The 14119-nt window shown below is 33.6% G+C and overlaps 1 long non-coding RNA gene and 1 pseudogene across 1 annotated transcript; both read right to left on the bottom strand.

Annotated features, from left to right (window-relative positions):
* Positions 1 to 705: 705 nt before the first annotated feature.
* On the bottom strand, positions 706 to 2211 carry LOC120211116 (annotated as a pseudogene).
* Positions 2212 to 2868: 657 nt separating this feature from the next.
* LOC120211122 lies at positions 2869 to 3975 on the bottom strand. Its single transcript, XR_005524576.1, has 2 exons — positions 3334 to 3975; positions 2869 to 3051 (listed from the first exon to the last, which is right to left on the bottom strand). It is a non-coding gene; the product is annotated as an uncharacterized LOC120211122 (long non-coding RNA).
* Between the last annotated feature and the right edge of the window lie 10144 nt (positions 3976 to 14119).

Here is a 14119-nt window from a genome sequence, read left to right as displayed (position 1 = left end):
TTTCCTTCGTCCTAGTGTGGAGAGTTCTGGTAGAGGTTTGATTGGCGTCAAATGGTGACAACCGGCATGGGTCTAGAGATTGAAATTGGAAATTTCAAAGATATGAGGTTTTTTTTTTAAATCTTTCAAAATTTTTGAGTTTCTTTAAAATATATAATTTTATTTTTTAACTTTTAACAGTCGAGTAATTATTTTTTAACATTTAATAGTTAGATGACTCAATAAAATAATATTTTATAGTCGAATGACCATTAGTATGCTTTACAATATATATTGATACATACACAAACTTGAAAAAAAATCGACATTCATGTCCTACACATTGGATATGGAGATGGTGGATATTACCTCTAAAGATGCATCAAATACATAGACAACTTAAAAAGAAATTAATCATATTCGTATCGGATGCATACTCATAACTGATATTCATATAATGATCGGTTCAAATGTGTTCAATATATATGTGTATCTTCAAAGTCGAAACTTAAAAAAATACTGCAAGCTCTTCTTTGGTCACTATTTATTAAGGATTTGAAAGAATATGAAAGCAAGTAGGACGGGAAAAGGAACCTGGAAAAGGTCCAACAACTTGATATGGAACCATATAAATAAAGAAAATCTAACATCAATTGATGAATAGTTACTGTGCATTTATATTGAATCAAATTATTTGTATCATCTTCCATGGATCACAAGAAATTCTATGCACCTGAACCATGTATGTGGTTGGAGGATCATCTTTAGCATATCATGAGCAGCAAAGCCCTTCTTGCTGGAGTTTTAATGAAACAACAACAAAATAATCTTCATCGGTGCTCCGAGTATGCTGTATTTTTGTCAGGAACTCAAAAATATTAGCCGATAACTATGGACATAATGATGCCATTGAACACCGAACAATCCAGCGGAGGCGGTTATGGTGTTTCCAACATGGATTGACACTCGCCGTCCGAGTTTTCCATAGTGTGAGATCTGCAACTGAAGTAGAAGACTGTGCTCATCATGGAGTCGACAAGCACGACGAACGAATACATTATGACCAACAGTGGCCCTTCCCAGATCCTAGAAGACCCACCTCCATAACTCGATGCCTTAACCCTATGTTCAAACAGCCCTTCCACAACTGCTAAACCAATTGTCGATCCAAGAAATATCAAAAGACGAACTTGAGTCTGCCCTTTGATTAGAATACCGGCCCGAAGCATTGCCTGCGGTCCCGAAACTTCTTCCAACACACAGATTACGATTCCGATATTGCAGACAGCGATTGCATACGCAAAAACGATCGAGAACACTAGTCCCATCAGTATCACCGCATACACAATTAAATCAGGTGTAAAGCCAAGAACAGAAAGTAAGCTGCATGCAGCAACAAGGAAAACAAAGAAAGTTGTCACACAAGCAACTATAACCACACACATCCACACATATGTGAAAACTAGCCGCCTCCAGAACTTCCGAATTATCCCGAAAAACTTCAAAGCATCGGCTGATTTCCTCGAATAAGTACAGTCTACACAATAAACCACTGCGGCCTTCGATAACAAACACAATGTAATGAACAAAGGGAAGCACATTGCCGATGAAACAGCCGACTCGGCGAACCTATGAGATGACTGTCTGATAAAAGGCCTCAATGGGAGTCCACAGGTTTTGGCAACTAACAAAAGCCTAACAGTTAATCTCTTCACAATGGAATGATCAACTAACAAATTAGACATAAAGACCGCAGATACTGGGCAAATTAACAAAGCTGCAATGATCATAAAACCGGGCAAATTGTACCGTAATATCCTAACAGTTTCTCTTCAGATCTCTAAGGCATTCATCGAATGAAATTGGTGGCTACCATCACTAATATCATGGGATGATTCTAGCTCAAAATTTTCTTCATGGGTTCCCTTAAATCCTTCTTTGTCTAAATGATCCGATCTCATTCGAACGCTAAAAGTTTCCATTTTAATTAAAACCCAGAAAAGATATCGAACCCAGCAGCTAAATAAACATTGGGAATTATAGAAAACCAAAGATCTGAAAAGACCAACCGTTGTAATCCCTGAGGAGACACGAGGAAAACACAGTGGAAAGACTGAAATAAGGGATCGAAAGTGAAAAGGGCAAGAAGATTGTGGGGTTGGAGGGAAATTCTCGAGTGTTAAATAAAGGTCTTATGGAAGAATAAGAAGATATGATATAAAACGAACGAATTTGGATTCTATAGCTTTATAGTTGCCATTTCTCGAGGTGTTGAAATGCCATGGTGTCGGCGTTCGTGACTCTGTAGCAGATTGAAACTGGGCTCTTTTGGGAGATTGAAAGTGTTTGCCAGATTGGAATTTAGGGTAAAAATCCATTTAAAAACTGGGCTTTTGATAAAATAAAATAAATATTAGTCCTTTAATATTTTCTAAATTATCGAATTAAATTAAATATTAAAAATTTTAAATTTTTTAATTATTCATTAATATATTTTCTATTTTTTACGTATAATCATTCGTAAAGAAATTTAAAAATTAAAGTTAATTTTTAAATCTAATATATTTTACTTCAATGACATTGTTAAATTTATTAATTAAATTGATATCATGAATTAATCGAACATCAATTCAATAATTCAGTTGAGACATAATGAAAACAACCTTAAAACACAATTTTAATATATACAAATAAAGTAAGATTCTGAACTGATTTTATCTTATAATTAATTTAGATAAAATAAGATTTTTTTTTGGATAAATAAATTTCATTTTAGATCCAAAGATAACAACAACTGCTGCAACAAAAACAACATATCAAAGAATACAGTCCCTCCAACTATACATCAACAACCAATAAACCAATGCTAACCCAATAAAACAACAAGCGAAAAAAACTAGCAGTCATCAATCAATTAAACTACAATCTCCCAAGCACTGCAGAGCTGCACATTCACCATATCCTGCAAATCAATATCGCACCCTTGCAATCTAGCACAAACAATCATTTAATATTTTCACACACAACATCTGGTCCATGAGGACTCCTACTGAACTGCTTACAGTTACGCTCCTGCCAAAATACAATACAAAAATCATGTCCAAGCTATTTTCATGATGCACACGACCAAGGATTTCCCTTTTAAACAGCCAACCACCCAATCTGGTTATGAATGGAAAAGGCATAGTTTTTAATAGTGGGGTACTTGACCCTTAAACCATCTTCAGCTTTCAAACAACAAATCTGGTTCTAATTAATTCTAGCACCGTTAGCAGAGGTATCATCCCCTTCTAAAAGAATCGCATACATAGTTGCTCAATTCTTCGAATAACACCTTTGGGAAGAATCGATTACCTACACAAAAAATTGGCAATACTCAGCAACACAGCTGTAATCACCTTTTTTGTCCTACCAGCACAGCAACACCATCCCCTACTGTTGCTGCCACCACCAACTGCACCATGCTGCCCATGCCCTACTACACCACCAAGCCTCACCCATGCTCAGCATGTCACCAAACAAGAAAGTAATAAATTTTTTTGTCATGTAATAGGGGTTATAAAAACCCCAAATCATATTGTAAAAGGAGGCTCCTCTCCCTATTTTTTTTTTAAGAAATCAATACAACATTCAAAGGTTAATTTTTTATGTTTTTTTTTATTTTTGAATAAAAAAATAAAGAGGTGAAGAAATAATTGAAGGGTCGTATACCTGGGTTCTAGGTCGCCGGTGAGTCGTGGTAGTGTCAAATGGCGTAGATGGCCGGTTTTGGGGCGGTATGGTTCTCGGTTGAGTGATAAAGAAGAAAGAGGGGGCTAGTTGGGGTCTCGGTTTGGCCTTGATTAGGGCTGGTTCAGTTCTTCGGCCGGTTCAGAGCAGCCAATCGGAGCGAGGAGTCCACCGTGGGGCGGTGGCCGGTGCGTTTAGCCTTGGCTTGAGAGTGGTCGGCCGCCTCACGTTTGGGGTAGAGGGGAGAGTTGGGAATAAAGCTTTTTTTTTCTTTTTAATTAGGGTTAAAAATGAATTAAAACAAAAAGGTTTATGTTATATTAGGATTTAAGGGTTAATTATTATTTAGTCCCCAAACTTTGGGAATCGTTTTGCACTTCAGTCACCAGGTTAGGGAAAATCACTCTATAGTCCTCCTAGGTTTGCTGTGAATATGCACATTAGTCACCAATTTTTTATTATTTTGATTTTTTCATATCATTTCATTTTTATATTTTGGTCACTTTTTGCATTTTATTTATGTTGATTTAGCTACTGATTTTATCCTTTATTGCATTATGGTCCCATGTTTGTTTTTATATTCGAATTTGATATTGTTTCATTTTATTTTTATTTAATCACTTATTGATTTTTTTCTTATTATTTTTGATTTGATTTATTGTATTTTATTTATTTTATTTCAGTCCCTATAATTTAATTCGTGCATAGTTAGGTTTTGTTTCCTTTCATTTTACACGAATGGACATTTTATTTTTGTTAGTGTTATTTTTGTATGTATATATTATACCATGTTATAGATATATATGTGTATATTTATCTAATATTCTCAACCCTTGTATATATGTGGTAGTACTATATTTTATTTTATCTGATATATTTTATATTAATAAAATATGCACTAGACAATATATTTTTATATTTTATCTGAAGATTTTCAAGAACATTATATCGTAGAATGGGCGCGAAAAGCACAGCTTGATCGAAGTAGTGAGATTTGATATGATATTCAATTGAAAATGAATTTGAAATAAATTGAGTTTATTTTTATAAATAATTAATTCGTTTTTAATTTAATTTAAATAATAGCAATGCATGTTTCTTTAAATAGTAAGTTATTTTTTGATATTATTGATATTCATTTTATATTCGATTTATGCTAACTTTGGGGAGGGGTACATTTCTTGTATAAAGGAGAAATAGATAAGACAATCTTCCCATTGGAGGATGTGTAAATTTCGTGATTTCTTCTCAAATTAAAGAATGTTTCCTAATAATTAATTTGAAATAAATTAATAAATTTTCAAAAAAAATATCACATTTTAAATATTGATTTGAAATTTTAAATTCCACTATTACGACAATGTATACGCGATTAAATATCAATTCTGAATATTGTGGGGTGTTTACCAATCGACTCATAAACCTAAAAGGAATTTTTGACAAGCGTATATCAGTTTTTTTTCTTAAAATTGTTTAAAAGACGTTTTTAGGTGTTCGACCTATCTAACCCAAAGGTCGATATTGACTCCAAATCAATTTAATCAAAATAAACACAAAAATGCAATTTCCCCCAAATAAGTTGTAATTTAGGGTTTTTATCGAAAACCTATTCGTTCGTCAAAAAAGATGTTACAATAACTTGGTGACTCCGCTCGGGACACTTTAGAAAGTCATGCTGTAAGTCGCTTATACATCGTCATAGTGGTGGAAATTACGAGTTCGAGTCTATAGTTAAATTATGATTTTTTATTGAATTTTGCATTATTTCTTTATGTAAATAGTTTTACCAATGTTCAAATTCATGTTTTCAGCTTCACCAAAAATTCTCTCGAAAATACTCATTTTATTTTTATTTTTGTTGTTGTTTTGTTTGGTCGAAGTTTTGTGTGTTCCTCCTCACACACCTCACGTTCATTTGTATGACATAAGCTCTATACCTGAGCTTCATCCCAAGTAAGGGTGAACACTTTGCTATCGTAAGAATTTATTCTTCGTATGAGCTTTAGCAAATAACCTATGGGGTACACATACCTTATAACTTTGTAGGGATTCATTCCTCGTATGGGTATAGGGAAGTGAATCCCATCGAATTGAACTCGATCCATTTAAGCCTATGATGGGTGAGGATTGAGGGTTTGACAGCCCAAGGGGGCACCAACAACAAGGATAATTTGAGTACATTTCTATGTTAGAGCCGAAACCATACATATAGTGAACCATAGAGTGGTCACCCTAAGTAGAGTCATACAGAACCTCTGTCCGTTAATAGGCACCAAAATAAGTGTACACGAAAGAGGAACGACTCTAAACCTTTACATTTAGCTTTAAATTCATAGAATAGATTTCTTTTAAAAGCTATGAGTTAGATATCATGCGAATAGGATTAATTTCTTGAAGTAAATCATTTTGTGTAAAAAGTGTGTCCATGTATGATTGTTATTTAATAAAACATATTTGGGTAGGTATCATGACTAGGTAGTGTTAATTTATCTTTAAATAACATCTTTTGAATATATTGATTATCTTGTCTGTACTAACTCATTTTTTTTCATTTATCGCCTTTTTTGCATTGCATCTTCATGACATAATAGAAATGTGTTGATCCGCAATTAACTATCGAATAGAAATGTTTCATAAAAAGGAGAAAAAATTTCAATAAAATAGTCGCATATACAGACGTGCACTGATGGCTAAAGGTAGTCCAAAGAGAACAAAAATAAAGCATCAACCTACTTTAGACCAAGAGAGAGCATGTATGTAAAGATGGACTATATTGTAATAGTGAAGACTTTTGTTTCTAATAAAACTTGTTCTATGATATTCATCTTTGGGGCCAACACTTTTTGCATTCGCATCTTTGAATATTTATGTTTGCATTTGCATTTGCATTATGCACTCGCATTTTGTTTGTTTCAAATCTTTTCTACATATATACAATCATGAAAATTTGGGAGTAATTCATGGAGTATTTCATGACAGAAATTCTAAAAAACAAATTGGAGTCAACTTGGTATTCCTAGAGAAATATAAGAGCCATGAATGAGATCTTAGCACGTGCTGAAAGAATCGAGAAACTCCAAGAATAGCTTGTTAGAACTCAGCAAGAAATGACTGGTCAAGCAAGGAAATTACAAGATGAGTCAAGAAAACAAATGTCTAAATTGATGCATATGATGACTATTTTGATCTATGGAGAGAAGCCACCAGAGGATCATGTTGTAGAGGCTTTCAATAAGACTCTAAAGGATAGTGGTGTGGATAATGCGGCTCTAACACATGATCAAGGATTTTTTTAAAGAACATCATAACTCGAGCCATTTCTAAAAATCTGATATGGTCCCAGAAGGCTCCGTTGAATTAATAATAAGGGATAGACATCACTCGAGGAAAAGGGGGATAGAAGAAGCTCGAATACCGATTAAGAAAGCCAAAAACTGTCAGACTCTTCCACAATGGCCTCCGAAAGAGAAATGAACTTATAAGGAGATTTATTGGATGAATCAGACTGAAACCTCAGAATGTTGAGTTAAGGTTTCTAGTAATCTTGAAGGAAAATTTCAAGATCCTCTTGAGCAAGAAATTAAGAGATCCAAGATAGAGAAGCAAAGGTCTAATTCAATGCCCAAAATTTCTTTCTCAACAGAGATTAATGTAGTCAAGTCCTGTAAAGACTACATGGTGCACGAGAAGGACAAAGGAAATTCAAGCAAGAAGGTTTCATTGGATGTAATCCGAGACTGGCCCGTAGGATTAAGAACGATTTGGTCAGATGAAATTTTCAAAGCATATCCGACGCCTATATCATATTTTCTTATGGAAAGTGGGGCATTAGACATTTCAAAGAGTCTGACAAATACTCCAACAATAACTGCAATAATTGTTGCTCAAAACCCAACCAAGACCATCATCCTTAAAGAAAATCATTTTGGATCCAAATTCGGGCCACATTTCCAACCATGGAACAAGGAGATGAAGAAGCAAGAAAAAGCGAAAGAGGTCAGTCTAAAAGAATATGATAGTATTTTGGGTCATATGAAGAATGCTTTCCAGTTTGAAAATGTTAATGATAAACTATAGTTGGTGAAAACAACTGATAAAGAAAAACACATGAAAGATCAAGAGTTGTATGTTAGCGAGAGGCCTAAAGATGTTGAGGTTGGAAAATTCGCACTGAAATATGACTATGTTTCCCTAAAGAATAACTGAACAAGTGGACTACAAAGGATCTCATTAGAGTTTTTAGATGAAATTTAGAGTAATACTCAGAATTAACCCTTATGTTTTTACCCGCGAGCATTAAGGAATCTTTTGTAAAGGGCTTCTATGTTAATTGTACTTTTTATGCAATTGAAAATGATTTCCTTCATTTCTCAAGTGGAAATCATTTTATACATTTTCATATTCTTTATCATTCTTTACATTATTGTATTTCATTTTTGACATTTTTTATTATTTCATTCATTTCATACAAATGTCTATTACTCTTCCAAATTTATATATTCGTTCAAAATTTTCTTTTTCAGGTGCCCTAATCATTAATATCATGATGTTTCTGAACTTTAATCATGAGGTAAATTTCGATCGGCATGTGTTTAGTAGAAATCTATGAGTGCAAAAGTGAGGTAGAATGTGATGTTTCTAACAAATTATTGAGGTTGGTGAAAAAGGAGGGTGAACATATCTTATCTCACCATGAAGAAATCAAGATTTTGAATGAATGAATGAATAAAGAAGAGAGATAGAGATAGACACTACTTTGTGACATGAAATGAGACAAAAGATGATAGAGTTGATTTAAGATTTAAAAGCATCTTTTCTTGATCTTATCAAAACATGTCAATATTGAATACAAATGTAATAGTGACACAAGTTCTTGATAGCGTAAACGTCTTTGAAAATTCTTTGAGATGTGTGCCAGGGCTGCATAATGAGTCTGAGAAGAAGAAAAAAACTATCTATTATCTTAGCAAGGAGCTCATTGATTGCTAGATCCAATACCTGTCAATCTATTAGGCATGATGTGCTTTGGTAGGGGATACTTGAATACTTAGGCATTACATGTTATATCCAGACTTGATCTTCTAAAGTGTTTAACACAATCACTAGCATTAACTAGATGAATGACTCAATAACAATAGTTTTTATCAGAATATGACATTGTGTATGCGAGCTAAAAGACGATCGAAATGAGTGCCATAGTAGATTCTCTAGCAAGACGGGCATTAGATGATTATGATTCCTTGGGTTTTAATTTTCTAGATGAGGATTTATTGTGAATATCTACTGAAGAAGATATTAAAGAAGGTGACGAATCTTGGAAACTTTAATTGGGCATCCAACACTTTGGGAGGAGAATTTGGGGCAGTGATGATTTCTTTAGAAAATGTTTGTTACCCTTTCACAAACAGACTAGAGCTTTTCCACTAATAAAATGGCAGAACTTAAGACTTGCGCTTTGAGAATAAGAGCAATCATGGAAAGAAGATGTCATTGCTTAAAGTATGTAGACGTTCCTCGATTATAAGTCTGTCAACTACGAAGACAGTGAAAATTGTCATAAGATATTTTCCTCTATCATGTATACATGTCAAACTTCAGTGTGTGCTATGATAGGGGCGCAACACCTTTCTCTTAGGTCTTGGAGTAAAAGTAGACTTACTCATCACAGTTGAGATTTCGTTACTTCAAATTTTGACAAAAATAGAACTAAGACAAAGTTGAAGCACGATGTGATCGGTTGAAGCCCGTTGAAAAAGAGGTTAAAATCTATTTTCCATGTACAGAGGTCTCAGAAGAAAATGACACGAGTTATAGAAATCTGAGAGGGTGAGCTAGTGATTGAAAAGATCTTGCCAATTTAAAAAAATCCGTGAGAAATGGATGCCTAATAGGGAAACGACCATACATTATCAAAGAGATCGTTTCCGGAGGAGTTTTGATTGAGTGATCCAATAAATTCAGATTCAGGTTTAGAAGAATTACACTTGAAGAAAAGAATAAAAAAAGAAAAAAGAAAAAGGGAAAAAGGGAAAAAAGAAAAAAAGAAAAAAAGGAAAAATATAGAGAAACAATATAGAGAAAAAAATAAAAAAAAGAAAAAGAAAAAGAAAAAAATAAAACTGAAAGGAGGGTTTAAGACGAGAATCCACAAATATCGTCTTCAAACCAAATGAATGATTTGAGTTGAAAACCTGAAAGGGCAGCTCAAATGTGTTTTAATATTAGGCATCCAGCAAATAAAACCTTCTCAAGTGTCTGGTACTTTGGGTGAGTTTCGAATCTGCAAACATTTTGGCAATTTTTGAAGTCCTTTATACACAAGTTTACCCCTATGTTTCGGGTTGTTTCTAGTTGATTGGTTTAAAGAGCCTGGTATTTTAAGGGAGATTTACGTCTAAAGACATTTTGGCAACATTTGAGATCTTATAAACAGAAGCTTACCTTAGTGATCCAAATTATATCAAGTCGATTGGTTCAGGAACACTCATGCTAGTGATGTTTGAGGCATTCGACTTTATTTCTTGATTTTTATCATTTCCATGATTGTCATGACTTTATAAAATTCCAATTTTCTCATTTCAAGCCTTAATTTTTTTCATTTATAAGAATCTTATAAGTAGATTAACATAGTTCAAAAGAAAACTAAATATTTCTTGGTATTACTTTGAACTAATCTTTTAAAGTGCAGGGAATCCAAAGTAGCCCAAAACCTTGACACTCATGTTCATTTGTATAAGAGTGTGTGAACTGAATTCATGAGGACAACTATTCAATCCCCATCAAAGATATATTTTTCAAGATGTTTTGATCTGGGCAAATAAACAAGATAATTGCTCAAGAATGATAAGAGATCCTTGAAACTGGTGAGGTTTAGTCTGCCTCAAATGAAATGCAAGGGCAATGGAGACATTCTCCTATCATTGGAATCATAAAGTCTGACAGATCAACAGACTTAAAAATGAAAATTTTCACAATTCTTAGTGACATCATCAATAACTGACCAAGAAGTAGACAACCGTCTTAATAATAAGGGGCATACATTGTTTTGAGATTCTCTAGTGTCTCAAGTCATAACAAAATTCAAGGCACTCATGTATCAGATATATTAATCAACCTTATGAATGGCCTTGAAAATAAGAAATCTTTTCCATAATTGAAGCTGACATTGACATTCAAAAGCTTCATAAGGAACTAAGGAAAATGTTTATCCGGCTGATAGGATGTAATTCTTTATGGATGATACAAAGAGTGAGATTATTCAAAGTTGAACCTTTGGTACTCAAATAAAGATGAGATATGAAAGTATCCACATTGGGGCATGACCAAATACCCAAATCATGTGAGGATAACAAGATTCAAATCAAGAATACATTGAGAATAAACCTCGTTGCTCGAAGTATTAGAGGCATAATATAGAGACAAGAAGAGCTTACTTTGAAAAGAAAACAATTCATGCTTCAATTGGCAGAAAATTCTTAAAGAAACAGCTCTGATAAAACAATTGGGTCAGAGACGAAAGGTGTCAAGATCATGTATCTGACCGTAACAAGAATTAAAGAAAGATCATTTCTTCTGAGATTTTCATGAAGAAACAAAAAGATAAGAGAGAAGACATGATGACACAAGTTGATCAGAAACAAAAAAGAGAATGTTTGCTTAAATTGACAAGTTTTCACTCTAATGATTATAGTAGGCTCTAGCCGATATTGGCTAAGTGAAGGAAGATCGAGTTCTCCACTTCGAAGCTAAAAAGAAAATAAAACAACATTTTTGCAAACATCATTTGCACAGAAAATTCATTACATTTAGACACGTTTAATTGCATTCATATCTTCATAAATAAATACATGAAATAAACTTCATCTTGACATCCATAAAAACATCCAAATGCATCCTTTTTATATAGATCTTTCAGGAAAGAATTTTTGGTGATGACTAGACGTCCTCAACATGAAGGAACAACGTCGTTCATAAATTTGACGTCCTAAAGTGAATCATTGGCAACTATGAATAGATTTCCTCAACGAGAAAGATAATTGTCATCATTAGATTTGACACTGAGCAACGATTAGCTCTCCTCAACATGAAGGAGCAATGTCATTTTCAAAGGCAAAATTATCTTCAGACAATTAGAATTCCTCAGCAAGAAGGAACAACGTTGTCTTCAGTTCACATTTTTTTTAAGAACAGCTAGATGTCCTCAATATGAAGGAGCAGATTGTCTGTCTCCCTTGAGACAATTTTTCTTGAAACAAATTTTGTCTCACTTGAGACAGTTTCTCTTGAAACATAAACCTTTGACATTGTTTCTCTTGAAACAAATTTTATCTCGCTTGAGACAGTTTCTCTTGAAACATAAACCTTTTAGATTGTTTCTCTTGAAACATAAACATTTGAGATTGATTCTCTCGAAACAAAGTTTCGTCTCGCTTGAGACAGTTTCCCTTGAAACATAAATTTTGAAATTTTTTCACTTGAAACAAAATTGATCTCTCTTGAGATTGTTTTCCTAAAAACAAATTTTGTCTCGCTTGAGATAGTTTTCACTCGAAACACAAATTTTGAAATTGTTTCACTTGAAACAAAATTGATCTCGCTTGAGATTGTTTTCGTAAAAACAAATTTTGTCTCGCTTGAGATAGTTTTCCCTTGAAACGCAAATTTTGAAATTGTTTCACTCGAAACAAAATTTTATCTCATATGAGATAGCTTCTCTTGAAACAAATTTCTTTCCACTCAAATATTCGACAGGAATTCAAAGTTAGCAAAGACTTCATTTCACAATTCCATGTTGAAGAAGAAGATTTCAGCAAAGAATTAATCCACATATCAAGTATTGAAAAATCCAAATCCATCATAGAAGGAGATGGATCATCATTTCCAATGGAAAAGTTCTTAATGAGAAGAAATCGTCCAAACAATGAGAAGAAATTCATAATGAGAAGGACTTGTAGCTCAAAGATTTGAACAGTAGGCCAAAAATTGTGCTTTAAATCTTTACTATATTCCTGTTTAACAACAACGAGCAAAGAGAGGCAGTTGTAATCGCCATTTTTTATCCTACTAGCACAACAACATTATCCCCTATTGTTGATGCCACCACCAACTGCACCATGATGCCTATGCCTTGCTCCACAGCAACCCCACGCCACTACCATGCCTCACACATGCTCAGCAGATCACCAAACAAGAAATAAATATTTTTTTGTCATGTAATAGGGGTTATAAAAATCCTAAATCATATTATAAAATAAGGCTCCTCTCCCCATTTTTTTTGAAGAAATCAATACAACATTCAAAGGTTAATTTTTTATGTTTCCTTATTTTCGAATCAAAAAAATAAAGAGGAGAACAGAGAATTGAAGGGTCGTTTACCTGGGTCCTAGGTCACCGGTGAGTTGGGATAGTATCGAATGGCATAGATGGCTAGTTTTGGGGTAGCATGGTTCTCGATTGAGTGAGAAATAAGAGAAATGTGGCTAGTTGGGGTCTCAGTTTGCATTGATTAGGGCTAGTTCGGTTCCTTGGTCGGTTCAGAGTGACCATTCAGAGCGATGAGTCCATCGTGGAGCGGTGACCGATGCATTTAGCCTTAGCTTGAGAGTGGTCGGTCGCCGCACATTTGGGGTAGAGAGGATAGTTGAGAAGAAATTTTTTCTTTTTTATTTTGAATTAGGGTTAAAATTGAATTAAAACAAAAATGTATATGTTATATTAGAATTTAGGGGTTAATTATCCTTTAATCCCCAAAATTTAGGCGCCATTTTGTACTTCAGTCACTAGGTTAGGGAAAATCACTCTATAGTTATAACATCCCAAACTATGGGTTAGTGACTAAATGGTAAAGTTTCAGAATTTAGTGGTTAAAATAGAAGATTGGATTAGTTTAATGATTTATCTGGAGATAAATCCTAAAAGTTTTAGTAATTATTGAATGAATTAATGGGTAAAATGGTCTTTTTATCTAAAAGATAATTATCTTATCTCTTTATTAAGAGATAAGCATGTAGGGATCTCCAGAACTTCTTCTCCTTCTTCTTCCTCTCCTCCCGTACCTCCAAGCTCAAAGGTGAGTATTCTACTTAGTTAATTATTTGTTAAATTTAATATTGGGTTTTGATTATTAAATGATAACTAAGCTTAAGGAAAGCTTAAGTTATCTTAACATCAAAGGATGATGGAGTTAGGAGAGATTTAAGATTTGAAGTTCTTAAATGAAATCTTGGAATAGAGTTCATAACTAGAATTGAAAGTTAAATTTGACTTGTCATCAATCTAGTTAAGATATATGAAATGTTAAAAGTGAAATTCAAACATGTTGGATTATTAATGTAATTCTTGAATTTCATATGAATGATAGGATTTGAAGGTTAAAGATGAAATAAATGAATATAAATTGGTTTAAGGATGT

The sequence above is a fragment of the Hibiscus syriacus genome, unplaced genomic scaffold (genome assembly GCF_006381635.1).
Source record: "Hibiscus syriacus cultivar Baekdansim isolate YM2019G1 unplaced genomic scaffold, ASM638163v2 tig00109958_pilon, whole genome shotgun sequence".
In the NCBI taxonomy this organism is placed as follows: domain Eukaryota; kingdom Viridiplantae; phylum Streptophyta; class Magnoliopsida; order Malvales; family Malvaceae; genus Hibiscus; species Hibiscus syriacus.
This window is presented reverse-complemented; position numbering and strand designations above follow the sequence as displayed.